Source organism: Myxine glutinosa, chromosome 1, assembly GCF_964187855.1.
Source record: "Myxine glutinosa chromosome 1, kmMyxGlut1.1, whole genome shotgun sequence".
Taxonomy (NCBI): domain Eukaryota; kingdom Metazoa; phylum Chordata; class Myxini; order Myxiniformes; family Myxinidae; genus Myxine; species Myxine glutinosa.
Genome location: NC_136261.1, coordinates 240894691 through 240911858, shown reverse-complemented (window position 1 = coordinate 240911858; position 17168 = coordinate 240894691). Strand labels below are relative to the sequence as shown.

Here is a 17168-nt window from a genome sequence, read left to right as displayed (position 1 = left end):
TCTGATTTTTATTTTTCATTTTGTGAATGAAGGTTTAGGGGTTGTGATCAGTGAAGACTTTTACAGGAAAGGTAGTAGTTCCCAGATACACCTCATACTGCTGAAGCGCTAGCAGGAGAGCAAGGGTCTCTTTTTCCACAGTGGCATAATTTGCTTGATGTTTGTTAAACTTTTTGGAATAGTAACACACCGGGTGATCCACGGCATCCTCATCTTCCTGTAATAGAACTGCCCCAGCCCCCTCATCACTTGCATCAATGGCCAACTTGAAAGGTTTTTGAAAATCCGGGGCTGCTAGGACAGGAGAGCTCATTAATATCGCTTTGACGTGGGCAAAGGCGGCCTGGCATTTGTCATCCCAAACAAACTTGGTCTCTTTCCTCAGCAAATTCGTTATTGGTCAGCCTGTAGAACCGCCGGTACCAACCAGCCGGTACCAAATACCCAAGAATCTCATAAGCTCCTTCTTCCCTTTTGGAACTTGGAAGCGATCAATGGCTTCTATCTTGGCTGTCAACAGTTGCACCTGACCCTGACCTACTACATGGCCTAGGAACACCACCTGTGCTTTTACAAACTCACTCTTGGAAAAGTTGATGGTCAACCCTGCCTCGGTTAGTTTCTTGAAAAATACATGAATTTGTTTAAGATGATCTTCCATGGTCATCTTCCATGGTGTGGATGATGACATCATCCAGATAAGCCTCCACCCCCTCAAGGTCTGCAATAAGCTCATTAATCAGCCATTGAAATGTAGCAGGCCCGTTTTTCAATCCAAAGGGAAGAACCTTGTACTGATACAACCCATTTGGTGTGACTAAAGCCGACATTTCCTTGGCTCTATCAGTAAGAGGAATCTGCCAATACCCTTTCAGCAAGTCAAATTTAGTTACAAATTTAGCTAGGTCTATTCTATCAAGACAGTCATCAATCCTCGGGATGGGATATGAGTCGGTCTTGGTCACTGCATTAACCCGTTTTAAATCCGTACAACAGCGAAAACTGCCATCGGGTTTTGGAACCAACACAGATGGTGAGCTCCATTCACTGCTGCTTGGTTCGATGATGTCGTTCTCCAACATATACTGAACCTCCTTCTGAAGATAAACCATCTTCACAGGGTTCGTCCGATAGGGGTGTTGCTTCACAGGAGTGGCTTCCCCCACCTCAATATCATGATATACCAAGTCGGTATGACCAGGTACATCTGTGATCAAATGTCCAAACTCAAAAATTGGGCTGGATAGTTGTCCTTGTTGTTCCCTTGTCAAATGACCTAATTTCTCATCTAAATTACTCAACACTTCCGTGTTCGTCAATCTGGGACAAGCCTGGTCATCAATGTTATCAAACTTCACACCGGCCTCAACCTCTGGATTCTCTTGCACTACAGGTGAGACTACAGACTACAGGTGAGACAGGAACCATTTTTTCCACAGGCTCCCTCTCATAATATTTATTCAGTCGGTTGACATGACACAGCTGCCGCTTTTTCCGTCGGTCAGGAGTTGTCACCACGTAATCTATTTCATTAACCCTCCTTTCGATTGCATAGGGACCAAAATACCTAGTCTGTAGTGGCTGACCTGGAACAGGAAGCAACACTAACACTCAGTCCTCAGGACTGAAATTTCTTATGTGAGATTTCTTGTCATGTCTCACTTTCATTTTATCCTGTGTCACTTTCAAGTTTCCTCTCGCAACTTCACAAGCCTTTGCCAATCTGTGCCTAACCGATGACACATACTTTACCTCTGTTGACTGCGACTCCTCCTGTAGCCACTGTTCTTTCACCAATTTCAATGGTCCTCGAACTGCGTGTCCAAACACAAGTTCAAAAGGACTGAATCCCAATGACTCCTGAACGTATTCCCTCATCCCAATCCTTGTCAAATTCAAAACAGTATGTGCTGATCTTATTCTTCAATGTCTGGTGAAACCTTTCCAAGGCCCCTTGGCTCTCGGGATGGTAAGTACTTGATCTTACTTGCTCCACTCCCAACAAGTGTACCACTTGCTGAAAAAGCGTTGACATGAAATTGGAACCCTGATCAGACTGGATCACCTTAGGTAGGCCAACCAAAGTGAAAAATTTAATCAAGGCCTTCACAATAACTGCCGCAGTAATTTTTCTAAGAGGCACTGCTTCTGGGAACCTTGTGGAAGCGCACATGATGGTCAGCAAATACTGATGTCCAGCCTTAGTTTTAGGTAAAGGGCCTACACAGTCAATAATGACACTGGCTGAATGGCTCTTCAAAAGCTGGAATTGGTTTTAAACGTGCAGATGGGACTTTCTGATTAGGTTTTCCCACCAGCTGGCAAGAATGGCAAGATTTACAGAACTCCGCCACATCACATCGCAATCCTGGCCAGAAAAAATGTACCAATATTCTGTCACATGTCTTGTTCACTCCAAGGTGCCCGGCCAAAGGTGTCTCATATGCCAAACTCAATATCTCCTTCCGGTACGGCGGTGGCACCACAATTTGGTGATGAACTTTCCACTCATCATTTGCTGGCACCTCTGGTGGTGTCCATTTTCTCATGAGTATTTCCCCTTTCATGAAGTAACCAACACGTAACTTCATAGCCTCTTCCTCTGTGACGGCTTTATCAATCAAACTCCGGATCTCCGAATCTCCGTGTTGTTCTTCAACAAGTCTCTTTAGGACCAGCACCGTTTGTTCAGCCTCGTTCCCAGATGTCTCCGACGGACACTCCATTTCCTCTTTTGGTCCAGATGCCACCTTTTCCTTAGGTTCCTTGATGTCACTCTCTTTCCTGTTATCTCTTCCAGAATTCTGCTCCAATACCTCTAAAGAACCCAAATCCACATCACCTTCCTTCTCCTGCTCTTCAGAGCACTTCCTACCCATAGCACGAGTCACGGCACAGGATGGAAAGATACCCGGAATCTCCTGCTCTAACTGTGCTGTGTTATTTTCCATACTGGGCTTTTCAACCAACATCGGATTACCAGAAACTCGACCACCGGCCAAATCATTCCCGATAATAAAAGAGATTCCTTCCACAGGAAGAGTGGCTTGTAACCCCACAGTGACCTGTCCTGACACCAAATCAGACTTTAAATGGATGAAATGAAGAGGAGCTTTAACATAGCCACCAACCCCCTGTAAAAGAACACTAACACCATTCGCCGTCTTCTCCGACAATGGCAAAATGCCCTCAAGCATCAAAGATTGATGTGCTCCTGTGTCCCTCAATACCCTAACAGGTCTCTGGTTTGTTAAGTCCCCATCCAGTGACACAAACCCCTCGGAAATAAAAGGTTTGTAACCCTCTTGGAGAAGGTCGTTCTGTGATGCCGTAACTTTGGCACGGGACCCTTCACAAGGCACTGTCCTCCAAGGACGATTTCTCGCATTGGCCAACGCATTCGGAGTTGCACTAGTCTGACTCCGCTCCTGATTTTTCCTTTTCAGGGCGTAACATTGGGACATCAAATGCCCAGGTTTCTTGCAAAAAGCGCAAGTAGGCCCAGAGGAAAAACTCTTGGTCTGCCTCGGGCCCCCCGGAAGATAGGTATGTCTTGCAACTGCAGTCTTCTGATCCCTAAAAGTCACGGTATCAGATTTGTCCCCATAGTCCTATCTAGGCCGCCTCCATGAAAATTTGTTCTCCAAACCTGATTTGCCATAACTCCCCTGGCTAACTCTAGGCGGGAAAAGGGGTGCCGCCAGGGATTTTGGGCCCCATGAAAAGATATCACAATGGGCCCCTATGAAACACGTGAGCACATTTTAAACTAATGTTCTCATAATGGTTCGGGCCCCTGTCAGTGCAGGGCCCTTGGAATCATCCTAACTTTTCCCCCCCTTACGGCGCCCCTGGGCGGGAAGTTAGGTTTGTGGAATCCCATCCTGTGTGTCAAGGCATAGTCATCTGCCACTGTTGCTGCCTCATACAACTCCGGTACTTTTTTTTTCATCCAGATGTACTTTAATGTCCACGTGGACACACTGTTTGAATTCCTCCACCAAGATCAATTGTCGTAAAAGGTTGAAGTCTTTCCCAATCTCCTTCGAGTCACACCACCTATCAAACATAGTTTCCTTCATTCTGGCAAACTCCACATGGGTCGCACTCTCCCTCTTCCTGGCATTCCTGAATTTTTGTCGGTAAGCTTCAGGGACCAATTCATAGGCTTTGAGAATGGCTTTCTTCACGATCTCATAATCTGCACATTGGTCAATCGGTAAAGCCGAATAGATATCTTGAGCTTTACCCACCAGAACACTTTGCACTAACATAGTCCAGGACCCCACAGGCCATTTTAACATTTGAGCCACCTTCTCAAAGTGTAAAAAGAACTTGGCTACCTCCTTTTCTTTGAAGGGGGGAACCAGCCTCACATGCCTACCAACATCCCAAGAGTTCTGACTGGTTGTCGAACTAGCCGGCATGGATACTACTTCTCTCCGTTCCCCCAGTAATTCCAGCTCCTTGAGTTTAAGTTCCCTCTGATAATCCATGTCCCGTTCCTTTAACTCCCTTTCAGCTCTCCTTTCCTCTGCTCTTTCCTCTGCTCTTCTTTCCTCGAGTTCGAGTTCCCGTTCTGTTCTTTCCTTTTCAGCTCTCCTTTCCTCTGCTCTTTCCTCGGCTCTTCTCTCCTCGCATTCCTTTTCTGCTTTCTTTTCCTCTGCTCTTTCCTCAGCTCTTTCCTTTTCCGCTCTCCATTCCAACTCTTTTAACCTTTCCTGGCTCTGCAGTTACATCTCCATTTTCCTCAGCTCCACATTTCCTTTTTCCTCTGGTAACCAATCCAAGGCTACCTCTTCCCATGTTCCTTGGCCCACTAGAGATTCTACCACCAATGTCTGAATCTCTGCTTTCTTCATACTAACTCGGACCTCCAAGTTGAAATATTTGGCCAATATCATAAGTTCCGATCTTTTTAATGCCTGGAACTGTGCCTCATTTGGGGACATCGCAAACTTTTCTGCGTCAAACACCATGGTGACTATTAGTTAGCACCTGTTAGCCTTCACACAAAAATTTAAAATTTTTTGGAAAAATTTCGGAATGTTAGAAAATTTCAAATTTGGGAATTTGGGGAATGTTAGGGAATTCAATCCCGGATGAGGCCCCCAATTTCTGTTACGTGCTCCTCCCCAAACCCCGGTCACGGTATACCTCCGAGCCCCGAAAGGAGTCACGGCAGAAAGATGTGTTATTCTGTGTGTCAATGACCAATGGTGAAACCACACCAACCAATTGTTGCCAAAAAAACAAGTATTGTATTAATGTCACACAAGAATAACAGCACAAGTACAATATTAATCAATTGTACAACAAATATTATATCATTCCTATGATGGTACCATCAGTTTATTACTCAATAACTCACTGTGCTCCAAGTGAGCGAAAAGAACATTCCCCAAAGTCTCTGTCCCGGCACCAAGCCAAAGTCGATCCACGCCGCAATGATCGCAAGAAAAAGGTCGTATCGAGACCAGAATCCAGGTCGGCTGACAGTCAACGCTGCCAAAGAGCCGCAAAGGTGCACCCAAAAGGCGACTGGGAAATCACACCTTCGGGTATGAACGTTCAACGGCTCCCAAATGGAGAACTGCAAATTCCCACTCGAAATCCACGTTACTCACGCAAACCAGGCGAACGGCTGGGCGCAGTGAAATGGCTGGAGCGAGGTGAAAAGGCTGGAGCGATGCGAAATGGCAGGAGCGAGGCGAAATGGCGGGCGGGCCCGTAATGGAGGCGTACCTGCTCTCCAACAACGATTATCTCCGGAATCAATCGCAAAACCCGTCACGCAGGTTTATCTGTCACCGCGATCACAACTCTGTCGCAGGAATCCCTTTCCCGGGAAAACCAAAGTTCGCTCGTGACCCACATTCGCCAGCGTCTCCTCGAGACCTCAAAGCAGCTCGGCCTTTCTCTTCCCTGACCTCACTTGCTCCGCTTTTTGCTTCCTCCTCTTCTTCTTCCGGTTTCTCTCGATCCGGTTTCCGGTTTCTTTTAAAACACGAATTTTTCACTTTTTGAAAACAGTTATCTCCATTTCACTTAAACGATAACAATAATAGTACATGGAACCAAAAATGCTTACAGTGGATGAAAACCACGACGGAAGTGACGAATCCTAACAATATACATACACAGTAAATCAGATGAAAATGACATTGACCAATGACCTTTTAACCTGAGACGAGTGACATGGAGAGTGACAGACAGACAGACAGAACAATAGACCAGACCAACCAATATATTTGCAAATCTTAGATTTCACAAGCAACAAACAGCCAGGGGTAAAAATACAACCTCCATCCACCCTCAGTGCCAGAGTAAATTGAGAGTTGTGAAATAATGGTCCCAAAGCATTGCATTTGTTTATATTGTGTGACCCTTTTGGTATATGAAAATAATCGCGTCCACTTTTTTATCCTAAAGGAAGAAAAGTAACTACTATTACTACTACTACTACTACTACTACTACTACTACTACTACTACTACTACTACTACTACTACTACTACTACAAATTTAGTGGCTCCATTTATTTCCACCTCATGGGGTCGGCATGGAAATAGTTTTAGCCCAGGTTTTTCACAAGCCAGGCCTGACGTTCGACTGTGGCAGGAGTTTGGAATTTATCCATTGTGTCGGTGATAACTTGCCTACTCTTCATGAAAAAGACTGTGAGATTTTTAATTTTACATTGCACCAACGACTAGTGCTGGTGGACGGGTCTTCAAACTTAACGGCCTTCAAATGTACAGCACACAAATTGATGTATCACACCGCCTGTGCATCATCAGCGTGGCAGTTTATAACTTAGTCGAGATTTATACCCAAGCAATATATCTCATAGGAGAGTGCATTTACGTATTGGCTATTCTCTTAACCATAAGGAGGAAAAGTACGAGTATAATAGGCCTAGCTTATGTGCAAAATCATCTTCATTCATAAGCAAGGGGAAAAAAAACATACCACAAGTGCACAACGAGAAGGAAACAAACAAAAGCAATATCAATTACAAGATAGCTAAAAAGAGGCTTATAAGGAAAGAAATATAATAGCCAGAAACAAGGATGTAATATTGTCCAAAAGGATGAAAAGGAAAACAAGAGGGAGAATTGCTTTGCAATATGTGTCCCTTGCAGATGTGATATTTTCTCCAAAAGTCCAAAAAGGGCATAACTCTGTGAAAGATTGGTGAAACGCCAAGAAACTCGAACTTGTTCGGTAACTTATGACAATAAAGTCATGTACCAAGTCTCAGTTGAACATGTTAGAGGAAATGGGAAAAAGTCCGAAAAACCACAGGTGGAACAGACAGATGGACAGACAGAGAGCAAACTTATACTTTCCTCCGGTAAAACCGGTAGGGGACTAATATTAAAATGGAAGCAATACCTATTACCGAAGGCCTAAATAAATAAAGATCTACTTGTACTTTTCGGGTCGGGAACATTGATGAAGGTCTTGCGTTTGGCCGAACTCCCCAAATGAAGGATAGCCATTTATGGTCTGATCATGAGGCCTTGCTTGTTCCACGAATGCATGAAGTCTCATAAGAAAGCAGCGTCTATTCGCCATTACCCTTCAAACATCCAATCCCTCCCTCCATCCCTCAACCATCGTCCCGTCTTCGTCGCAACTCCGATATTCCACGCACCCTGCCCCCTGGCGGACCCCCAATCCCTCTTTCACAACTTACAATCTGCCAAACATGTGCAATACATCACGACACTCCTCCATATCCGCCCTACAGAGATACACCGCAACCAATGTACATCGTACCGGTCTAAGTCCAACTACACGACTCGCCTTTTCCAGCGCTACATCCCCTCGGTTTGTCTTCTTCGATCCCGTACCGACCTTTGTCCTCTTTTCTGCGGTCCAAGGAATTTAATCCTCCATCCCTCCCCGCTCCCACCCCCTGCTCAACCCTTCAATCATTTCAATGCTTCAGTTCCTTTCACCCAAGGCAGTTGTCCCCTAGCTGCTTCTAAATCCACCCCCTTTCGACCTACTTGCTGTCCACTCTTGCCAGAAACCCAGCCCCCAAACATCCGAAGAACTGCCCTCCCTCGCCTGGCGAACTCCAGGCAGACATTTTTGTCCGATCGCAGGCGCAGCCACTGACGGAATGGCCGTCACCGATTAGTTGGAGAAGTTTTCTGCCTCTCAGGTACCTACCACGGCCGTTGCTGAACTCTCGGGGAAACTTTTTGATTCACCCCCACCCCTCCGCACCTCTGCGGATTGCTGCAGAATCGCTCGCTCACTGCGCCCCCTGCTTGGGGTTGGGTCGGAATTATGATGGAATGTCATTATAACATTCGCTCATGGCTATCAAATCTATCGTCAATGACCCAAGTATCAAATTCGATGATTTTCAATTTATACATGAAATGTACTCCCTGTTGTATGTTAAAATGCTTTCTGATACGTCTGATATGTGCATGTATGTATATATATATATATACATATATATATATATATATATATATATATATATATATATATTCATGGAAAGAAAGCTAAAACTTTATAAAACTGTATGAAGTTTCTTTCAACAAGTTATCCCCTTGTGCGTCACTTTTATTCCCAAATCCGCTATTTGGGTGCATTTCGTGTTGTATTTTCACCGTGTGTGCTTGGAAGTTAAGTGTGAGCTCCAAAAACTATAATAACCGTTTATCCGACGAGGTTGTATCTAAACGACGTGGTACTGAGTGAGAAACGGATGTTCTTGAGGCCGCATTCCTGTCCTGTGCGTTGCTTCGCAGTCCGAACATCTGCAGCTAATTAGTGGTGAGGGCGGAACTGGCCACGCCCCCCTCTATACACGCCCTACTTTCCCTCTTTGAAAAAGAAAGAACTTCCCTGAGGGGTTTCAGCTTGTTGCCCTCAAAAGTGTGTCAAAAGCTTCTCTGCTGCCCTTTGGGAAGCCCTGGTTGTGCTCGTTTTAAAGAAAGAGCTTCATTAAATGAGTAACTGGAACGGCACTCGGAAGGGTGCATACCTCCGCCAGGCTGAACAGTTTCCGTTTTGCATTCCTAGGACAGGCTGGATCTGCATCCGGACCTGAACCAAAGTCGAGTTGCCTTGTTCTTGTGACCTAACCAAATCATCCACCAAGTTTCCGAATCCGCCACAATGTTTTGGGATATCGTGCTGTATATCGTGTGTTGGCCACATCACTCAAGAGTGAAGAATCACTTCAGAAATTCTATGACCGGAAACGGATCTTCACCAAAATCGAATCAATTCATCCTCGTCACATACCCATCCTGTCCACCAAATTTCGTCCAAATCCGTCAATAACTTTTTGAGATAGACACACTTTTTGAGATAACTTTTTGAGATTTTGAGATAGACAAATAGACATCTGTCTGTCTGTTCATAGACAGACAGCTGAAAACATAACCTCAAACCACCTTCGGTGGCGTCGATACCTGAAAGCATCTGAAAATGCAAAGCCCATCCGCATCCGTTTTGTATTCAGACTTCTTTTTCTTCTGTATGCGAAACATGACGAAAACAGTTAAAACAAATACAAAACAATTGATGATTTTAGGTGATCTTGACCATTTGACCCCAAAAGCAATAGGTTCAGTGACCACCAAGATGCAAACCCTGCTCAAATTTCCAGTCAATCTGATGGAAATTGTCCATTTTGTGACCTTGACCTTTGAACTGTTGACCTTCTTGACAGAACACAGGTTGCATTCTGAATTGGATCATATTGGATCACTGACGTATTGATATTTTATGCAACCTTGACGTTTGATCTTTTGATGAAAAAAAACCAATCATCTTCTACCTTTTGATTGGTGAACCAATTATATCAGGGCAGCACGAAAGAGTGGGGAAGATTTGCCCCGCAACTTGTGTTGGGGGGAACGACCACTGCAAAAAGGCATCCCTGATAGTTGCAGGCATGAGTGGTTGTGGATTTTGGTGAAGGCGCACATATGCAGAAAAATAAATGGTGTATTGACATCTTAATTCAGGAGAAATATCACAGCAGCACTGCATATGGCAATTGTTTCATTGCAGATTATCGCGGCACTCGTTCTGATTTTGCAATTACGAAGAAGAAGTAATGTTTGCCTTGCTCATTTTGCTGATTAAGGTATATTTTAAACTTAAAATCTGGCTGAAGAATTGTTCTCATAAACCCTCCTTATGTGGCTTTCAGAGCAGCCTCATTGACTGGACTTGAAAGGGAGAGAAAATTAGCAATACCATAGTGGGATTTGTAACTGTTAATTGTAAGTTTACATAAAATTGTGGGAGCATAATGGCCCCTTCCAGAGAATGGGTAGGGGGAGGCATTTGTTGAGCTGACAGTACATTCATGAAAAAGCAATAGGAATTGATTTTATCTGTGGAATAAAAGGTTCTTCACATGAGAGCATAATAAATGGCTGCCAGGTGGGTCCCTTCTGCACAATTTGGCAGATCACCTAATCTCTACTGCCCTTATACTTGTCCTTTTTCACACCCCTTATTCCAAAACAAAGTGCGCAGCGCATGTATAGTAAAACTACGCAGCCTATAAATCGTATCAACTAGAATGGGACGATTCATTGAACGTTAATCGTGCAATAGTATAGTCGATGCAGAACAATCACAATAACAGCGACTTTAGTACCCATGAGCATGACATGCAGGACAATCGAAGAGCGTGCCATACATGCAGAACAGATGTGAAGAGACCTTAGGCTTTGCTATATTGAATCTTTTGTGAATCAATCGTGTGCATTGCTCTTAACCTTGCTCTATTCAATCATTTTAACACACACGAGATTTCCTGACATCACACTCCCCCGACTCTCCCCTCCCCAACTCCTTACAATTAGAGTTAGAGAGAAGGTCAAATCCAAAAGACTTTCCTATCATTTCCCCTCCATATGGCTCCTAAGCTGACGCAGTGGCATAATCAACTGATAATTTGTGTGTGATGTTGGTTGGGGTTGGTTTGGTGTTAGGGGATGTTTTGTGGTTGGGAGAATGATAGGACAGAAAGGACGCTACATGAGGGCGCAAGAATTAGGGGAGAAAAGAGGTTGGGATGTTTGGATAAAGAGGGAATGGGAGGGAAGGCATCATTATTTTTTTGCGTATTTGTCTGATGGAAGGTGTTGGAGGGGGGATATATATATATTGTTGCAGATCCTGGGTTTGTCGACGTACTAAGGGGAGTTTATTTCCCCACTCCTCCTCAAACTCCGGGTCCACAGGCCTCCGACCACGACTAAGCTCGTGATCGTCGGGTTGCTGAGCAAATTCAACCGCCAACCAACCAGCCACGCGCCGAAGCGTTTGCTGGTCAAGGAATCCCAAATACCTTCAGGATGCGCAGCCGAATAAATTTGGGGTTAAACCCTCGCTTTCCACACACCTTATTTCGTGCCGAGCGATCTACACGGTGCGGAAAGCGACATTACCTTGCGTGATTGTCGTGCCTGATTCAAGCCAAATTCGGTCTCGGGTGATGCTAGGCCAATGGAGAAAAAAACGATCCGACCAGGTTTGAAAAAAACATGTACAACCTTTTATTTATAAGACAAAGAGAAAGAGACGGAGAGGCAGCCTTATCAATTCTTACCTATCTAAACGCAACAGGTGCCTTCACACACACAGGGGATGACACACACACCGGTTATTCTCGTGCCGATGTACGTGCAGGGACTGACTCGAGGGTGGCAGCAGCTATGCGCAGCACGCAGTTCGATCCTCGATCTGGACGTGCAGCTGGTGAAGTAAGGTCCGAAGGACGAACGACAAACTTCAGCGCAGGAAAGGCGAACCAGCACATCAGACAGCCAGCTTCAAGATCAATCAACAGATTCAGCAACCAGGATTCATCAGCGAGCCAGCGAGGAACACCAACCAAACAGCCCAGCTTCAGCAACCAGACAGGATGAGCCAGGAATCAGCAACCAAACAGCCAGCTTCAGCAACAAGCAAGCCCAGATTCAGCAACCAGTGAGCCAGCGAGGAACATCAACCAAACAGCCAGCTTCAGCAATGAGCAAGCCCAGATTCAGCAACCAGCGAGCCAGCGAGGAACATCAACCAAACAGCCAAGCCGAAATGCGATGGGCATCGGCTTATATTGGGTGGCAAAAGCTCCCTAGAATGTTCAGTCCAGACCTGATTGGCTGTTCTGCCCATCCTCGATCTCTCATTGGTCAAAGTTTGCCGTCGCAAATTGCTGAGGCAAAGTCCAGAGCTGATTGGTTGTTCTGCCCATCCTCAATTTCTCATTGGTCAAAGTTTGCCGTCGCAAATTGCTGAGGCAAAGTCCAGAGCTGATTGGTTGTTCTGCCCATCCTTGATCTTTCATTGGTCCTGCGTGCCCACGACCTGTCATTGGCTGCTTGCTGCTGACATGGGTGGTTTCTTCAGCCATGCCTACCTGCACATCGTTTGGATTCCTGCCTACTCAACGCATATTGGTATGGATGACTAAACATTGGGAGGGGAGTTAATCTTTACATTTAATTAGAAATAACTAACTACTGCAGGCTACATGTTGTCGTGCAATTAACTATAGGGGGTTTGCCTTTATGGCAAAACCGCAACAATATACAATATATTGTCCTGTCTGTGGCCGATGAATAGTGGCCTCAGACGAATAGCTGAAACAAGCTTTAACTTGAGGCATATTTCGAACCTTGGCTGGATTATCTTTGGCACACGAGGGAAAGACCCGAAGCCTTATCCATCGGGAACACACGGGGTTAATCCGAACCCACAAACTAAAAAACTAAACAAGACAAGAAAAGTAAAATTCAACAAATAATGATTTAATGAAAATAAATGCAAACAATTACAAGTCAGGAGACGACGATGGTTCAGGAGCAAGTTGGTTGTTCCGACATGGGTGGTTCAATGACAAAGGACGGACTAAACCGAAACAGGCCCGGACTGGGGGGTCGGGGGCCCACGTGGCAGGTGTCGGCCCCCGACATGTGGTGTACATGCCTATTTACAAAGGGCCCCAATGCGCTGCGTTATGAGGTTAGTTAGCTACACAATACCGAATAATTCGGTTCGATTCCGACAACTTTGAAAATTTGACCTTTGAGACCTTCAAAGGTCAAAGGTCGAAGATTCTGAAATTTGTTGGAAAACTTGTATTTCACGATGTATGTGATAATATAAGATCATTTACCACATTTCACCCTATCAGTAAGCGAACAATGTAATAAAACCATCAAAAATTGACTTTTCTAAATTTTGTGACCTTGTGACCTTGACCTTGGGGCGAAAATGAAAAATCGAGCTCCGTGGGGCTAGACACATGACATTGACCTAACCAAATACCGATACCCCCGTCAGATTCCACCAACTCCCTCGGAGAAGATGTAGCTTGAACTCGATTACCCCCTAAAAATACATCTCTTTCGGGCGTCGCTCCACCCACAATGGGCACAATGCGCCTACTCTAGGCAGGACACAACAAGATCATGATATCAACCTCCCACCCAAGTTTCATCAAGATCAAATGACATCATTGGGTAGTTATGCTGCGGACAGACAGACAGACAGACACACACCCATGACGAATATAGTGGTCACTCTGTTTGATAACTCCTGAACCAAAAATGGATGTGAGGTAAAAACTATTTCCTAATTTGAGACGTCTCCATCAGACTCATATACAAACAAGGGGGGAAACATAAATAAAAATAACTTCCCTTACTGTAGGGCTGACCCTCACCTCTGGCCCCAAAGTGCGTTGAGGGCGCATTGGTCATTGCTGCCGGTGTAGCCGCTTGTGCAAGAAGCGCCCCGATAATGGCGCCGAACCCGCACATCAGAAAATGCCCAGGCTCAAGCAGGCACTCAACCACCCTTTCCACGTTTCCACTGCCAAGCACAACACGGCCCCAGTTACCCCAGGGAGCACCACAGTCCAACAACACCCCCCCTCCTCCAATGTTGCAGAAACTCCACAATGCTCCAAAGGTTCTCTGCACGAGCGTGCATGAGAGGAGCAATCGTCAGCCACACAGCCAGGACCAGAAGAGGAGCAAAAGGCAAATACAGCCATTCTTTTTGTAAGCCAGCACAAAAGAGAGAGAATGCGACTGCCTCCACCGAACGCCATGACAAAGAGACCAAGATGGCTAAACAGCTTCTTCTTGCTCTCCTAGCTTGCGAATGTTCCACATGACGTCCCACTCTGTCCAATCACCAACCTCCATTCATCACTCCATGGCCTCCCAACCAGCCACGAAGCTCGGGTGCAGCCCCACCACCATGAGCCGCCCAGGTGGCAGAGTCCAATCTCCGTTCGGGAACGTTCAGATGATTTTGGGGTTTAGCTGCCGATTGGCAAATGCTGTTTCTGTCGGACTTGGTGGTGTGGTTGACTAATGGAGTCCATCGCCTGGCCAGATGAGATTTACAAGAACATTGGGGAAAAATCACAGGGAGGCAATACATACTGGGGATTATTAACCATAAGCCCTCTAATTAATGAGCACAAAACCACCCACCTTATGGCGACTGTATGCAAACACTTAACCTGAACATTTACCCTGCTTATGTACATCGAGATGGGTTTTTTCTTCTTCGCGTCACATGGTCCATACTAAAACCTACACATTCTGAACTTCCCTAAGGTACACAACATCACCAAAAGTATGTGGACATCCCTTCTAATTAGTGGATTCTGCTGTTTCAGCCACACCCATTGCTGAAGGATATATATAATCAAGCACACAGCCATGCAATCTCCATAGACAAACATTGGCAGTAGAATGGGCCATACTGAATAGCTCAGTGACATTCAATGTGGCACCGTCATAGGATGCCACTTTTCCAACAAGTTAGATCATCAAACTTCTGCTCTGCTAGAGCTGCCCTGGTCAACTGTAAGTGATGTCATTGAGAAGTGGAAACATCTAGGAGCAACAACAGCTCAGCCGCGAAGTGGTAGGCCACACAAGCTCACAGAACGGGACCGCCGAATGCTATAGTGCATAGCACGTAAAAATCGTCTGTCCTCGGTTGCAACACCCACTACCGAGTTCCAAACTGCCTCTGGAAGCAGCGTCAGTATAACAATTGTTCATCGGGAGTTTCATAAAATGGGTTTCTGTGGCCAAGCAGACACACACAAGCAGAAGATCACCATGCGCAATGCCAAGTGTTGGCTGGAGTGGTGTAAAGCTCGCCACCATTGGACTCTGGAGCAGTGGAAATGTGTTCTCTGGAGTGATGAATCACGCTTCACCATCTGGTAGTCCGACGGACGAATCTGGGTTTGGCGGATGCCAGGAGAACACTACCTGCCCGAATGCATAGTGCCAACTGTAAAGTTTGGTGGAGGAGGAATAATGGTATGGGGCTGTTTTTCATGGTTGGGGCTGGGCCCTTTAGTTCCAGTGAAGGGAAATCTTAACTCTACCACATATAATGTCATTCCAGACGATTGTGTGCTTCCAACTATGTGGCAACAGTTTGGAGAAGGCCCTTTCCTGTTTCAGCATGACAATGCACCGTGCCCAAACCGAGGTCAATACAAAAATGGTTTGTCGAGATCGGTGTGGAAGAAATTGACTGGCCTGCACAAAGCCCTGAACTTAACCCCATTGAACACCTTTGGGATGAATTGGAACGCCGACTGCGAGCCAGGCCTAATCGCCCAACATCAGTGCCCGACCTCACTAATGCTCTTGTGGCTGAATGGAAGCAAATACCCGCAGCAATGTTCCAACAACTTGTGGAAAGGCTTCCCAGAAGAGTGGAGGCTGTTATAGCAGCAAAGTGGGGACCAACTCCATATTAATGCCCATGATTTTGGAATGAGATGTTCGATGTTCGGGTGTCTGCCCAACACATGAAAGCCTGCTTGGAGTTTGCAAAAAAGCACCTAAAGGACTCGCAGACTGTGAGAAACAAGATTCTGTGGGCTTTCATGTGTCTTTCACTGAGGAGAGGCTTCAGTCTGGCCACTCTGCCATAAAGCCCAGATCGGTGGAGTGTTGCAGTGATGATTGTTCTTCTGGAAGTTTCTCCCATCTCCACACCGGATCTCTGGAGCTCAGTCTGAGTGACCATCGGGTTCTTGGTCACCTCTCTTAACAAGGCCCTTCTCCCCCGATTGGTCAGTTTGGCCAGGCGGCCAGCTCTAGGAAGAGTCCTAGTTGTTCCAAACTTCTTCCATTTAAGAATTATGGAGGCCACTGTGCTCTTGGGAACCTTCAATACAGCGGAAAAATTTTTTTAGGCTTCCCCAGATCTGTGCCTCGATACAATCTTGTCTCTGAGCTCTGCAGGCAGTTCCTACGACCTCATGGCTTGGTGTTTGCTCTGATATACATTGTCAGCTGTGAAACCTTATAAAGACAGGTGTGTGCCTTTCCAAATCATGTCCAATCAATTGAATTCACCACAGGTGGACTCCAATCAAGGTGTAGAAACATCTCAAAGATGATCAAGAGAAATGGGAGGCACCTGAGCTAAATTTCAAGTGTCATAGCAAAGGGTCTGAATACTTATGTTAATGTGATATTTCAGTTTTTTCTTTTTAATAAATTTGCAAAACTTTCTAAAATCCTGTTTTCGCTTTGTCATTATGGGGTATTGAGTGTAGATTGATTTATGGGAAAAAAATGAATTTAAACGATTTCAGCATAAGGCTGCAACATAACAAAATGTAAAAAAAGTGAAGGGGTCTCAATACTTTCTGAATGCACTGTATATACTCAACATCAAAATAAACTTATCAAATCTTTAGAAGGACACTCATTGAAATCCTCCATGCAAAAATGAAAAATATTTGAACACAGAGGTAAAGTCAAGCTGTCTTCACTAAACACATGTCATTAAACAAGAGGTTGCCTCAATCACAAAAAAACAAAAAGCATGAACATCACAAGGGGTGGTGCAACAAAAGTCACAGCACTGCAACACAAAGGCATGCACCTGAATACAGTCAAAACAAAATGACAAATAAATGGACACAACACTCCTAACAGTCAAGAACAGAATGACAGCAGTCCTCAATATCGTGTGTGTCCTCCCTGAGCTGTGATGCAGGCTGTACACCTCCGACGCATGCTCTGTACCAGGCGTCTGATGCGGTCCTGGGGGAGTCTGTCCCACTCCTCCTGCAAGCCTTGAATAAGCATTTGCCGATTGACAGCCGTTGAT

At 45.3% G+C, this 17168-nt stretch overlaps 1 protein-coding gene across 1 annotated transcript in view; it reads left to right on the top strand.

Annotated features, from left to right (window-relative positions):
- Window positions 1-7912: 7912 nt before the first annotated feature.
- The window catches only part of FRMD6 (FERM domain containing 6), a gene marked incomplete in the record, with an annotated part of 358089 nt that continues 348833 nt past the window's right edge, over window positions 7913-17168 (top strand). Inside the window, 1 exon segment of the mRNA XM_078785433.1 lies at window positions 7913-8175.